Source organism: Rana temporaria, unplaced genomic scaffold (assembly GCF_905171775.1).
Source record: "Rana temporaria unplaced genomic scaffold, aRanTem1.1, whole genome shotgun sequence".
In the NCBI taxonomy this organism is placed as follows: domain Eukaryota; kingdom Metazoa; phylum Chordata; class Amphibia; order Anura; family Ranidae; genus Rana; species Rana temporaria.
The window spans coordinates 13,233-26,885 of NW_024404812.1; the positions used below are offsets into that span (position 1 = coordinate 13,233).

Sequence of the window (13,653 nt, forward strand, 5' to 3'; positions counted from 1 at the left end):
ACACTAGAGGATGAGACCCGTCCATTGCAGGGCTCTGTCAGGGAGCTGCGCCAGGCCCAGGAACACACTACAGATAGACTCACTGAAATGGAAGACCGTTTACGGAGGAGTAACCTTCGCTTCCTGGGGTTCCCAGAGGGGTCTGAGGGTAGGACCCCAGAAATGTTTATGGAAAGATGGCTGATCTCCACGTTTGGCGCTCCCACCTTCTCGCCACTATTCGCCATTGAAAGGGCACACAGAGTCCCCATGCGCCCCCTTCCTCCTGGGGCCCCACCACGGGCCATGATTATCAAGCTGCTTCATTTCAGGGACAGGGAGGCTGTTCTCAGAGCTGCCAGGGAGAAGGGAAGAGTGTCCTTTAATGGAAGCGGAATAACCATTTTTCCTGATTTCTCAGTAGCCACACAAAAGCAACGGGCCACCTTCATCGCCATTAAACGCAGGCTCCGTGAGCTTCAGCTTCCCTACGGCATGCTGTATCCTGCTCGTCTAAGAATCATCTACCAGGGCAAGGCCTACTTCTTTACTGATCCTAAGGAGGCATCCCACTGGGTGGACACCCTGGGACGTCCGGAACGCAGGAACCAGGACCGAAGGTCGCCCCCACACTGAAAGTGAACATGCTGAGTGTACTTTCCTTGACAACCCTTCTCTCAAATATTTTGGGGTGGTGGGGTACTCCCCTGTGCCATTGTTTGCACACTATGTGTCCAGCCTGGAGGGCTGTGGTCATCCTGTTCCTGCTGATGCATTTGCTATTATTTTCTTTGCCTTTTCTACCCCCATTTTTTGAACACCTTACCTGATGTTTTTTGAATCCTCCATCCTGATTCGGGATCACCTGCTATGTTTGTTCTGTGCGGTTGCGGACAGCAGCCAGCGTCTAAGGACCTCTACCACTTCTCAGGGATTGTTGTTGGGGGGTTTGAGTCATGGCCACCCCGCCTTGCAATTTTGGTTTTGGGAACAAAGCTCTCATATGTTTGGGTTTGGGAGCCGGGAGGGTTAGGGTGGGTTGGGCTGTTCAGGGACTTTTGTTCGGGACTGTTTTTGTGTTTTTTGCACTTTTTCTGAAATGCTGGTACTTGTTGTTGCATGTCTATCTATGGGCCGGACTAGCTGGCCTTGCTACTATGCACCTGATATTATGTATTGCTGGAGCATTGTTATATGTTTCTGACTTACTCCTTAGTGTACGCATCCCTCGTGGTGCGTCGGGCGCCAGTTTCTGGCCACTCCCGGCGTGCGGCGAGGAATGGGTTCCTCCAGCCATACACTACATGCTTTTTCATGTCTAAATTACGTTTTGTGTCGTGGAATGTACGGGGGCTTAATTCAAAAGTGAAAAGATCGTTGATGTTTGAATATTTGGCACGTCATAATCCGCATGTGATCCTACTCCAGGAAACCCACCTCCAGGGCTCTAGAGTAATGGCCCTTAAGCGGGCAAATGGCCCTTATGCTCTCCACTCCACATACTCTACTTATGCCAGGGGCACTTCCGTCCTTATTGCCAAATCTGCACCAGTTAGCATTAAACATGTTAAGCTTGATCCTAATGGTTGCTTTGTGATTGTCGTTATGGAATTCATGGGTAAACCATATACGGTAACTAGCTTATATGCTCCGCCCCCATTCACTAAAGTATTCTTTGAGCGGGTAATGAACTCCATATTGGCGATAGCGGAGGGTCCCTTATTGATAGCGGGTGACTACAATACAGTATTGGATAATTCCATAGATAGGTTGCGTTGCTCTACACTACCTCCCACCCCCTTGGGATCCTTTTTAACTCAATTTGACTTGGTGGAGGTCTGGAGGTGGAAGCATGCGGATGGGAGGGAGTATTCTTGTCATTCTGAGTCTCACGGTACTTTATCCCGTATTGATTTATGTTTGGTCTCGTCAGATCTGTTGAATTCGGTGACTGAGGTCAAGTACCTCCCTAGGGCGGTGTCTGATCATTCCCCTTTGTTGGTGGACCTCGCCCTGGGCACCTCTCCCTCCTCCTATCGAGTGTGGCGGCTAAGCCCGTTATGGTTGGCGGATGAGGTTGTGGTGAACCAGTGTATGACAGAGATGGGTTCTTACTGGGTGACTAACAGGCAGAGCGCCTCAGTTCCGATGGTGTGGGACGCCTTTAAGGCCACCACACGTGGCTCTTTTGCTGCGGCCATTGGTCAGACGCGCAAGGCCTCGCTATCGAGACTGACAGATGCAGAGAGGTCTCTCAGAGAGGCAGAGGCCGCTTATTCAGCGACCCCCTCTCCTGAGACACACGCCGCTTGGAAGCATGGGGCCAGGGAACTGGACCTGGTGCTTTTGGAGCGTACTCAGAAGAAGCTGCTGTATCAGAATCAGCGGATCTTTGAGTTTGGGGATAAAAACAGTCGCCTCCTGGCGTATCTCTCCAGACCGGACTACCAGCCTTGTAGTATACCTAGGATTAAGGATTCCGGGGGAATTGTAGTAGAACAGAATAAGGAGATCATGGAGGCCTTTGTCACATTTTATTCTTCCCTTTATGCTACTAGAGCACATTACACAATTGTGGAATTGGATGACTATCTTTCTGAAATCTCACTGCCTAGGCTTCAGGCCCAACAGGCGACACTCCTTGACGCTCCTCTGACGGCTGAGGAAATTGGGGAGGCTATCCAATCCTTTGCCAGAAACAAAACACCGGGATTGGATGGTTTCCCCATCGAGTGGTATATGCAGTACAGGGATCTGCTTGTGCCTCATCTGGGCAGGGTGTATGATTTTGCTATCAGGACGGGGCAGCTGCCGCCTTCTATGTCAGAGGCACTAATTGTCCTTATTCCTAAGCCACACAAGGATCACCTCCTCTGTGAATCTTACAGGCCGATCTCACTCATTAATTCGGATGTAAAAATTCTAGCAAAGGTACTTGCCCGGCGACTGAACACGGTCATTACTACCATTATTGGTGCAGACCAAACCGGGTTCATCCCGGGGCGATCGACCTCCATCAACCTACGTAGATTATTCACTAATCTGCAGGCAACCCATGAAGAGATGGGCTCTAGGGCCGTTCTGTCCTTAGATGCACATAAGGCATTTGACTCGGTCGAATGGCCTTACCTGCTGGAGGTCCTGGCGAAGTTTGGATTCGGCAATACCTTTATCAGGTGGGTGCAACTACTGTACTCGAAGCCCACTGCTAGACTAAGAGTGAACGCAGCCATATCTGATCCCTTTCCAATAAAGAGAGGCACCAGACAGGGGTGCCCTCTGTCGCCGCTGCTCTTTGCGCTGGCAATAGAGCCTCTGGCGGCGATGGTGAGGTCCTGTGGGGCAGTCGCGGGGCTGACGATCGGGGGTCTAGAGGAGAAGGTATCTCTCTACGCTGATGACATGTTAATATACTTGTCGGACCCCCAGTCATCCCTCCCGGCCCTGCTGGATCTCATTGGGAGGTTTGGCCGCTTTTCGGGATTCCAGGTTAATTGGGACAAGTCCATTCTGTTTATGATGGACCAGGCGACGTCGGTCCGGCTACCACCATCTTGTCCACTACAGATAGTCAGCTCCTTCCGGTACTTGGGAGTCATAATACAACATCCCATGGCCTCCTATGTCAAGACTAATTTAGACCCCCTCATAGGGCGCATGAAAACTACTTTCAAAACCTGGGCTAATCTTCCATTAACATTACTGGGTAGAATTAATATTTTTAAGATGATTTTCTTGCCACGATTTCTGTATGTTTTGGGTAATTCGCCAGTGTATGTCACTAAAAATAAATTCAAAGAGATAGATTCCATCCTCACCTCCTTTTTGTGGGGAGGGGGGGCGGTCAGGATTGCCAAGGACACCCTTCAGTTACCAGTACTGGAGGGCGGATTGGCCCTCCCCTGCCTTCAAATGTATTATATTGCCTCTCAATTGGCCCACGTACACTGGTGGTTTTACCCCGAAGCCAACAATGCAGCCACTGCATTGGAGGCAGCCATCCTCACCTCCTATGAATCCCTGCAAAATTTGATTCATCGTATGTCCCTTGGGGGGCGGGAGGGAACGTGTATTATAGCTATGACTCTACGGATTATTAAACTCACTAAATTGAAAGTCCTCTCCAGCAGTAATACATACTCACCGAACACTCCGCTGTGGGGGAATCCGAACCTTCCGGAATTTTTCCGTAGATCGGATGGGGGATACTGGTCGAAAAGGGGGGTAAAAACTATTTTACATCTGTTCTCAGGCAATGTGTTTCGTACTTTTGAGGAATTTCGTAGAGACTATAATCTGCCACGCACGGCTTACTTCCTTTACCTACAGATACGCCACACTGCAGCAACGCAGTTTGGCCTTCGTAACATAGTCGTCCAGCTCTCTCGGCTGGAGCGACTTCTAACTGACCCCTCGCACACCAAGTTAGTCTCCACATATTATGGGTCTCTCCTGCACACTACGACTCAAAGGCTGAGCAAAGCGGCTGCTAGCTGGAGAGCCGACATCCCTGAACTGACGGAGGAGATCTGGCAGGAGGTATTGCCCCTCCAGGTCCCTTCTGTCATTTCGTCCCGGGACAAGGTAATACAGACCAAACTGTTATATAGATCCTACTTCACACCATGCTTACTGTTCAAACTCAGCAGAATCCCCTCAGCGCTATGCTCCCGATGCGGCGCGGCTGATGGCACGTTCTTTCATATGATGTGGGAGTGTGCTCCGATTAGAAAGTTCTGGTCGGAGGTCACGGCCTTCATTAGCTCGCTGACTGAGATACCCAATATATGTAATCCTCTGAGGTGTTTACTGGGCCACATTGATGACGAGACTATATCTAAGAATATGCAAACCTTCCTGCGGATAGTACTGTTCTATGCTAAGAAGTCTATAACCTTCCACTGGAAGTCTCCATCCTTACCTACCATTACCTTCTGGCTCACCACCATCAATCGTGCTATACCGCTGTATAAGATGACATATGAGGCCAGAGGGTGTCCATTCTTCAAGGTCTGGGGCTCTTGGGTTGATTCCGAGAGCACCATACCTCCTGCTCCTTGAACTTTGACTGATACCTCTGCCCGTTGTACCATACCTCCTGCTCCTTGAACTTTGACTGATACCTCTGCCCGTTGTACCATACCTCCTGCTCCTTGAACTTTGACTGATACCTCTGCCCGTTGTACCATACCTCCTGCTCCTTGAACTTTGACTGATACCTCTGCCCGTTGAATAGATCTAAGTGAGTAAATTAACGATTCTGTTGTTTTTCTCCCACCTTTCTCTGTGCGTTTTTATGGAGATGCTCAATGTGTACCAGCTACCAAAGTTTTGTAAAATGATGTACCGGGCGATGTTCGCCTAGGATGTGTGTTTGTTGTATTGTCTGTTTTGTATGTACAAAAATTTCAAAATAAAAATTTACCTTTAAAAAAAAAAAAAGAGACCCGTGGGCGGACGCGTTTGTGGCACCGGGGGGGTCACTATCGCCTAATTTACGCCTTCCCTCCTCTGAAGCTTCTTCCTCGTCTGCTGCGCAGAGTGGATACCAACAATCCTGATCGCTCCGGATTGGCCGCGCCGTCCCTGGTACACAGATCTGGTGCGTCTGGTGTCAGACGTTCCTTGGCGCCTGCCACTGCTAGAGGATCTTCTGTCGCAGGGTCCGATCTTCCACCCTGCTTTACAGTCATTGGCTTTAATGGCGTGGCTGTTGAGAGCCAGGTACTGAAGGACCGAGGTCTGTCAGGCTCGGTGATCTCTACCATGTTACGGGCACGAAAGTCTACTTCACGGAAGATTTACCATCGTACGTGGAAGGCCTACATCTCTATGTGTGAGGAGATGAAGTGGCACCCCCGTACATACGTGATGTCCCGGATTCTGATGTTCCTACAGCGTGGAGTGGATCAGGCTCTCGCCTTAAGTACGATTAAGGGGCAGATTTCGGCCTTGGCTGTTTACTTTCAGCGACCTTTGGCGGCGCACTCTCTGGTGCATACGTTTGTGCAGGGGGTCCAGCATGTGGCCCCTCCTGTGCGTCCCCCACTGCCCCCATGGGACTTGAATTTAGTCCTCTCGGTGCTTTAAGAGTCTCCGTTTGAGGACATTTGGAAAATTCCTTTGTTGACTCTTTCCCAGAAGGTGGTTTTTCTGGTGGCAATTACATCGGTCAGACGGGTATCTGAATTAGCGGCCTTGTCTTGCAAGGCTCCCTACTTGGTCATCCATGAGGATAAGGTGGTGCCGCGGCCACATCCGATGTTCCTTTCTAAGGTCGTTTCGGCTTTTCACATTAATGAGGACATTGTTCTTCCATCCTTATGTCCTCGGCCGGCGAATCTAAAAGAGTCCGCGTTGCATTTCTTGGATGTGGATGGAATGGGATTGTCTGTACAGACGTGTAGGGTGCTCTGGTGACGGGATTGTCTCGTATGGGATTGTCTATACCAGGGGTCTGCAACCTTTAAGACATAAAGAGCCACTTGGACCCGTTTCCGAAGGAAAAATAAAACTGGAAGCCGCAAAACCATTGCGACATTTAAAACAAATATAACACTGCATATATTGTTTCTTACCTTAATGCTATATACAGGATCGTGCACTCCAACCAAAAAAAAAAAGAATGCAATTGAACAGCACATTACACAGCCAATAACAATGCCCGCAATGTGCCATAAAAAACTAATTACTGCCCCAAAATGCCCTAGAAAATTAATCAGGGCCCCAGTGTACCATAAATCATAATCAGTGCCTGATGTAAATAATAATTAATAATGAGGGCCCAATTTCATCCTCGTCATTATAAAAATAACTTGCTGTTCCAGACACTTCCAAACACATGCCGGTCCTCACCTGCTCTGCTCTTACTGCTGTCTGTGTCGTCTTGTCTCTCTCTCTTATTGCACTGGGGCCACGGTCGGTGCTGATGAGCTCAGCTGAGTCTTTTGATCCGGAGCGGAGCCTCCGCGGGGGAGATGTCGGCAGCTGAGCTGAGAGCTCTCGTTGTGACAGGCGGGCGGGAGACTCCAGGCGCGTGCATGCGCCAGTGCCACCCAGGCCGCGAGCACAGACAGGCCAGCTCTGTGGCCAGTCACATGACGCGCCATGACCGAATCACAGGCCAGCTCAGGCCTGTGGCCACATGACCCCCCCCCCCCTGACCCCCCCGCACGTGCAGATGTAATTGCGGTAACGCCGCCCAAGTAATGGGAACGGCGTTACCGCGAGGGTAAAAGTAATCAGGTAGATTACTCGTTACCCTCAAAAGGTGCCCCGGAGCCGCGGCAAAGGTTCAAAAGAGCCGCATGAGGCTCCGGAACCGCGGGTTGCAGACACCTGGTCTATACAGATGTGTAGGGTGCTCGGGAGATGGGATTGTCTGGAGATGGCATTGTCTCGTATGGGATTGTCTGTACAGGGTGCTGTGGCGATGGGATTGTCTTGTATGGGATTGTCTTAGACGTGTAGGGTGCTCTGGAGATGGGATTGTCTGTACAGACGTGTAGGGTGCTCTGGTGATGGGATTGTCTTGTATGGGATTGTCTTAGACGTGTAGGGTGCTCTGGTGATGGGATTGTCTTGTATGGGATTGTCTTAGACGTGTAGGGTGCTCTGGAGATGGGATTGTCTGTACAGACGTGTAGGGTGCTCTGGTGATGGGATTGTCTTGTATGGGATTGTCTTAGACGTGTAGGGTGCTCTGGAGATGGGATTGTCTGTACAGACGTGTAGGGTGCTCTGGTGATGGGATTGTCTTGTATGGGATTGTCTGTACAGGGTGCTGTGGCGATGGGATTGTCTTGTATGGGATTGTCTTAGACGTGTAGGGTGCTCTGGAGATGGGATTGTCTGTACAGACGTGTAGGGTGCTCTGGTGATGGGATTGTCTTGTATGGGATTGTCTTAGACGTGTAGGGTGCTCTGGTGATGGGATTGTCTTGTATGGGATTGTCTTAGACGTGTAGGGTGCTCTGGAGATGGGATTGTCTGTACAGACGTGTAGGGTGCTCTGGTGATGGGATTGTCTTGTATGGGATTGTCTTAGACGTGTAGGGTGCTCTGGAGATGGGATTGTCTGTACAGACGTGTAGGGTGCTCTGGTGATGGGATTGTCTTGTATGGGATTGTCTTAGACGTGTAGGGTGCTCTGGAGATGGGATTGTCTGTACAGACGTGTAGGGTGCTCTGGTGATGGGATTGTCTCGTATGGGATTGTCTGTACAGGGTGCTGTGGCGATGGGATTGTCTTGTATGGGATTGTCTTAGACGTGTAGGGTGCTCTGGAGATGGGATTGTCTGTACAGACGTGTAGGGTGCTCTGGTGATGGGATTGTCTTGTATGGGATTGTCTTAGACGTGTAGGGTGCTCTGGAGATGGGATTGTCTGTACAGACCTGTAGGGTGCTCTGGCGATAGGATGCCGGTGAGACATCTAAGAAACTTCTGGCTCACTTGGCCTTCAAGCGGTGGCATTTCTTTGGATTTTCTATTTTTCTAGTTGTTGACATCACCACAGGTGGTTTTCAGCCTCCAGTGTGAGAGGAGTTGGGGAAACCCCTTTCCTTTTATCTAGAATTACTTGTAGTCCTTGGAGAGCGTAACTTCCACTCAGGCCATGAAGCCCGGAAGCCAGAGGTCAGCGAACCTTTTTCGATCAGCCTTCGTCATGAAGGTTGTTGAGGAAATTTTGTTATATGGACATTTTATTCTAGGATGTGTGTTTTTATAGATTGTTTCCCGTCTCCCTGTGTCTGATTTAATCGAGGAGCGTCTTTAGCAGAGCTCACTTGGGTTGAATCGGGACCAGCGTCTAAACCGTTCGCTATGAAAACCTTCTCATGGGATTGGAGACGTGTTCTCCGTGTGTGGGGGGGACGTTTGTTAGTTTGTCAGTGCGCTGGGCTTCTTGCCTTCCAATGTCTCTGCACATTAGAGAAGCAAAGTCCCCATAAGGAGGGAAACCTGTTATACGGTTGCCAGAAAAAGTATGTGAACCCCTTGGATGTAATAACTGGTTGAACCTCCTTTGGCAGCAATAACTTCACCCAAACGTTTCCTGTAGTTGCAGATCAGACGGGCACAACGGTCAGGAGTCACTCTTCACCATTCCTCTTTACACAACTGTTTCCGTTCAGCAATATTCTTGGGATGTCCGGTGTGAATCGCTTTCTTGAGGTCAGGCCACAGCATCTCAATGGGGTTGAGGTCAGGACTCTGACTGGGCCACTCCAGAAGGCGTATTTTCTTCTGTTGTTGATTTACTTCTATGCTTTGGGTCGTTCCACTGTGCAGTTAGTTTTGCACAGAGTGGCCCCAATCCTCCTCTTCTGGAGTCCCACGGTGGCTCCTCCCTGCAACAGCTATCCCCCCCTCTGGGAAGTTCTCTCCCGAGCAAGCTCCCGAGTCCTGCATTAGGCGTCCATAGCCACCGAGTGGATGACTCGGTCCTGCCCCCTGCGTCATTGGATTTGATTGACAGCAGCATGAGCCAATGGCTGCACTGCTATCAATCTATCCCATGAAGAGCTGAGAAGCCTGGGCAGGATCGAGCGTGTTCGCCATAGACTGCAATGTAATCCCTCAGAAGTCACACCTGAATGTTATACACGCTACAGTTGTCCATTATCATTGGTTAAAGTCCCATGAAAGTCGCACAACTATGGAGCCTTAGAAGGCCCTGCTCAGGCAGAGACAATGTGATTGGCTCCCCGATCCCTTTTATTAGGTAGGGTGTGTCCCCTGTAATGTCTCCCCGAAGGCTCCGATTAGTTCTGAATCCTCTGGTATCGCTCCACTTCCTTTCATGTTTAGTGATCGGCTCCCGGGGGTTCTCTCTGGCTTGGAACGCATGGGATGTGAATGTGGGTGTTGTCCTGAGGAGGAGCCATTGAGGATCAGGAATCTTCTGTCCATGAACCCGCCCAGGAGGAATCTCAGACACACAAGGTTATGGTGGGCTTCTTATCTTCTACTGGTGTGGAGCACCCACCGTCTTCAGAGGCGGCTCTAGGCTTTGTGAGGCCTTAGGTGAAACTTACACATGAGCGGAGAGGAGGGGAGTCGGAATGAATGGGAGTGGGGAGCTGGGGGGGTGGAGCCAGTGAGCACAAGGAGGGATCAGTGAGCAGGGGGTGGAGCCAGTGAGCACAAGGAGGAGGGGCCGGAGAACAGGGGGTGGAGCCAATGAGCACCAGGAGGGGCCAGAGAGCAGGGGGTGGAGCCAATGAGCACCAGGAGGGGCCAGTGAGCAGGGGTGGAGCCAGTGAGCACAAGGAGGGGGTGGAGAGCACAAGAAGGGGCCAGAGAGTAGGGGGTGGAGCCAGTGAGCACAAGGAGGGGCCATAGAGCAGACGGTCGAGCCAGTGAGCACAAGGAGGGGCCGGAGAGCAGGGAGTGGAGCCAGTGAGCACAAGGAGGGGCCGGAGAGCAGGGGGTGGAGCCAGTGAGCACAAGGAGGGGTCGGAGAGCAGGGAGTGGAGCCAGTGAGCACAAGGAGGGGCCGGAGAGCAGGGGGTGGAGCCAGTGAGCACAAGGAGGGGCCGGAGAGCAGGGGGTGGAGCCAGTGAGCACAAGGAGGGGCCGGAGAGCAGGGAGTGGAGCCAGTGAGCACAAGGAGGGGCCGGAGAGCAGGGGGTGGAGCCAGTGAGCACAAGGAGGGGTCGGAGAGCAGGGAGTGGAGCCAGTGAGCACAAGGAGGGGCCGGAGAGCAGGGGGTGGAGCCAGTGAGCACAAGGAGGGGTCGGAGAGCAGGGGGTGGAGCCAGTGAGCACAAGGAGGGGCCGGAGAGCAGGGAGTGGAGCCAGTGAGCACAAGGAGGGGCCGGAGAGCAGGGGGTGGAGCCAGTGAGCACAAGGAGGGGCCAGAGAGCAGGGGGTGGAGCCAGTGAGCGCAAGGAGGGGCCGGAGAGCAGAGGGTGGAGCCAGTGAGCACAAGGAGGGGCCGGAGAGCAGGGAGTGGAGCCAGTGAGCACAAGGAGGGGCCGGAGAGCAGGGGGTGGAGCCAGTGAGCACAAGGAGGGGCCGGAGAGCAGGGGGTGGAGCCAGTGAGCACAAGGAGGGGCCGGAGAGCAGGGGGTGGAGCCAGTGAGCGCAAGGAGGGGCCGGAGAGCAGAGGGTGGAGCCAGTGAGCACAAGGAGGGGCCGGAGAGCAGGGAGTGGAGCCAGTGAGCACAAGGAGGGGCCGGAGAGCAGGGGGTGGAGCCAGTGAGCACAAGGAGGGGCCGGAGAGCAGACGGTGGAGCCAGTGAGCACAAGGAGGGGCCAGAGAGCAGGGGGTGGAGCCAGTGAGCACAAGGAGGGGCCGGAGAGCAGACGGTGGAGCCAGTGAGCACAAGGAGGGGCCAGAGAGCAGACGGTGGAGCCAGTGAGCACAAGGAGGGGCCAGAGAGCAGGGGGTGGAGCCAGTGAGCACAAGGAGGGGCCAGAGAGCAGGAGGTGGAGCCATTGAGCACAAGGAGGGGCCAGAGAGCAGGGGGTGGAGCCATTGAGCACAAGGAGGGGCCAGAGAGCAGGGGGTGGAGGCAGTGAGCACACGGAGGGGCCGGAGAGCAGGGGGTGGAGCCAATGAGCACCAGGAGGGGCCAGAGAGCAGGGGGTGGGCCAGGCAGCATCCAGAGATTGAGGCGGAGCTCCTTCATCTTCAGTCAGGGGGAAGCAGAGAGGTCGGGTGAACGGCACAGGCTGAAGGAGCGGCCCAGTTGCGGGTCCCGCATGGACATGCCGCACGCACACGCCTTGTAGAGATGGCACATGGAGTCAGGGCCTGTCATCCGGCCGCTGCCGCCAACTATTGGCCTCTACTGTCCCGCTCCCCCCGGGAGGAGGCCGCTATTTCTCGGGCAGTACCCGATTTGTCAGTCAGCCCCTGGGCCACAGATTCCCAGCAAGGGTAGGCAGAGCCGCCGGCGTCCACATCAGTGATTGAGCACAGGTAAATAGGGGCCCTGTGAGTGCGAGGCCTTAGGCGACTTCCTTAGTGGAAGGAATCTAAGCCACAGTCTGGGAAGGCTCATCCCAGAGAAATCCTTTAACCATTCCGGCTCCCTCCTTGTCCAACCCACCAGGGGCTAAAAGCCTAAAAGCTTCAGTTTTCCTCCATTTTTTCTCACCTCCAACCGTCTTGTGTCCCCGTCTTCCCCACAAGATGTCAGGACCTCAGTTTATGTGGCAGATGGTTTCAGTCAGAAAACGCCACGGCAGTAGTGCCCATCAACCACTAGGGAGAAACCAGAGGTCTCCGAGAAGCAAGAAAGAGGATCCTGTCCTTGGCAGAACTTCCCATCCCAGCCTTGTGTGCTGTTTATATCCCAGAGCTGGGCCCACAGGGACGTGACCTCAGACCAGAACACGAGGACGTGACCTCAGACCAGAACACGGGGAGGTGACCTCAGACCAGAACACAGGGACGTGACCTCAAACCAGAACACAGGGACGTGACCTCAGACCAGAACACGGGGACGTGACCTCAGACCAGAACACGGGGACGTGACCTCAGACCAGAAGACGGGGACGTGACCTCAGACCAGAACACGGGGACGTGACCTCAGACCAGAACACGGGGAGGTGACCTCAGACCAGAACACAGGGACGTGACCTCAGACCAGAACACGGGGACGTGACCTCAGACCAGAACACGGGGACATGACCTCAGACCAGAACACAGGGACGTGACCTCAGACCAGAACACGGGGACGTGACCTCAGACCAGAACACAGGGAGGTGACCTCAGACCAGAACACGGGGACGTGACCTCAGACCGGAACACGGGGACGTGACCTCAGACCAGAACACGGGGACGTGACCTCAAACCAGAACACAGGGAGGTGACCTCAGACCGGAACACAGGGACGTGACCTCAGACCAGAACACGGGGACGTGACCTCAGACCAGAACACGGGGACGTGACCTCAAACCAGAACACAGGGAGGTGACCTCAGACCGGAACACAGGGACGTGACCCCAGACCAGAACACGGGGACGTGACCTCAGACCAGAACACGGGGAGGTGACCTCAGACCGGAACACGGGGAGGTGACCTCAGACCAGAACACGGGGACGTGACCTCAGACCAGAACACGGGGACGTGACCTCAGACCGGAACACGGGGACGTGACCTCAGACCAGAACACGGGGACGTGACCTCAGACCGGAACACGGGGACATGTAGTTCCTCTCTCCTCCTGTGGGGAGGGTGTAGTTCCTCTCTCCTCCTGTGGGGGGCGGTGTAGTTCCTCTCTCCTACAAGGGTAGTGTAGTTCCTCTGTCCTCCTGTGGGGGGGTTGTAGTTACTCTCTCCTCCTATGGGGGGTGTAGTTCCTCTATTTTCCTATATGGGGGGGGGTGTAGTTTCTCCTCTATGGGGGGTGTAGTTTCTCCTCTATGGGGGGTGTAGTTCCTCCTCTATGGGGGGTGTAGTTCCTCCTCTATGGGGGGGAGTGTAGTTCCTCTCCTGTGGGGGGTGTAGTTCCTCTCCTATGAGGGGTGTAGTTCCTCTCCTGTGGGGGTGTAGTTCCTCCTCTATGGGGGGGTGTAGTTCCTCCTCTATGGGGGGTGTAGTTCCTCTCCTATGGGGGGGTGTAGTTCCTCTCCTGTGGGGGGGGGTGTAGTTCCTCCTCTATGGGGGGTGTAGTTCCTCCTCTATGAGGGGTGTAGTTCCTCTCCTGTGGGGGGGGGG

At 53.4% G+C, this 13,653-nt stretch overlaps 1 long non-coding RNA gene across 1 annotated transcript; it reads right to left on the reverse strand.

Annotated features, from left to right (window-relative positions):
• Window positions 1-4,986: 4,986 nt before the first annotated feature.
• LOC120923788 lies at window positions 4,987-5,244 on the reverse strand. Its single transcript, XR_005746199.1, has 2 exons — window positions 5,199-5,244; window positions 4,987-5,054 (listed from the first exon to the last, which is right to left on the reverse strand). It is a non-coding gene; the product is annotated as an uncharacterized LOC120923788 (long non-coding RNA).
• Window positions 5,245-13,653: the final 8,409 nt, after the last annotated feature.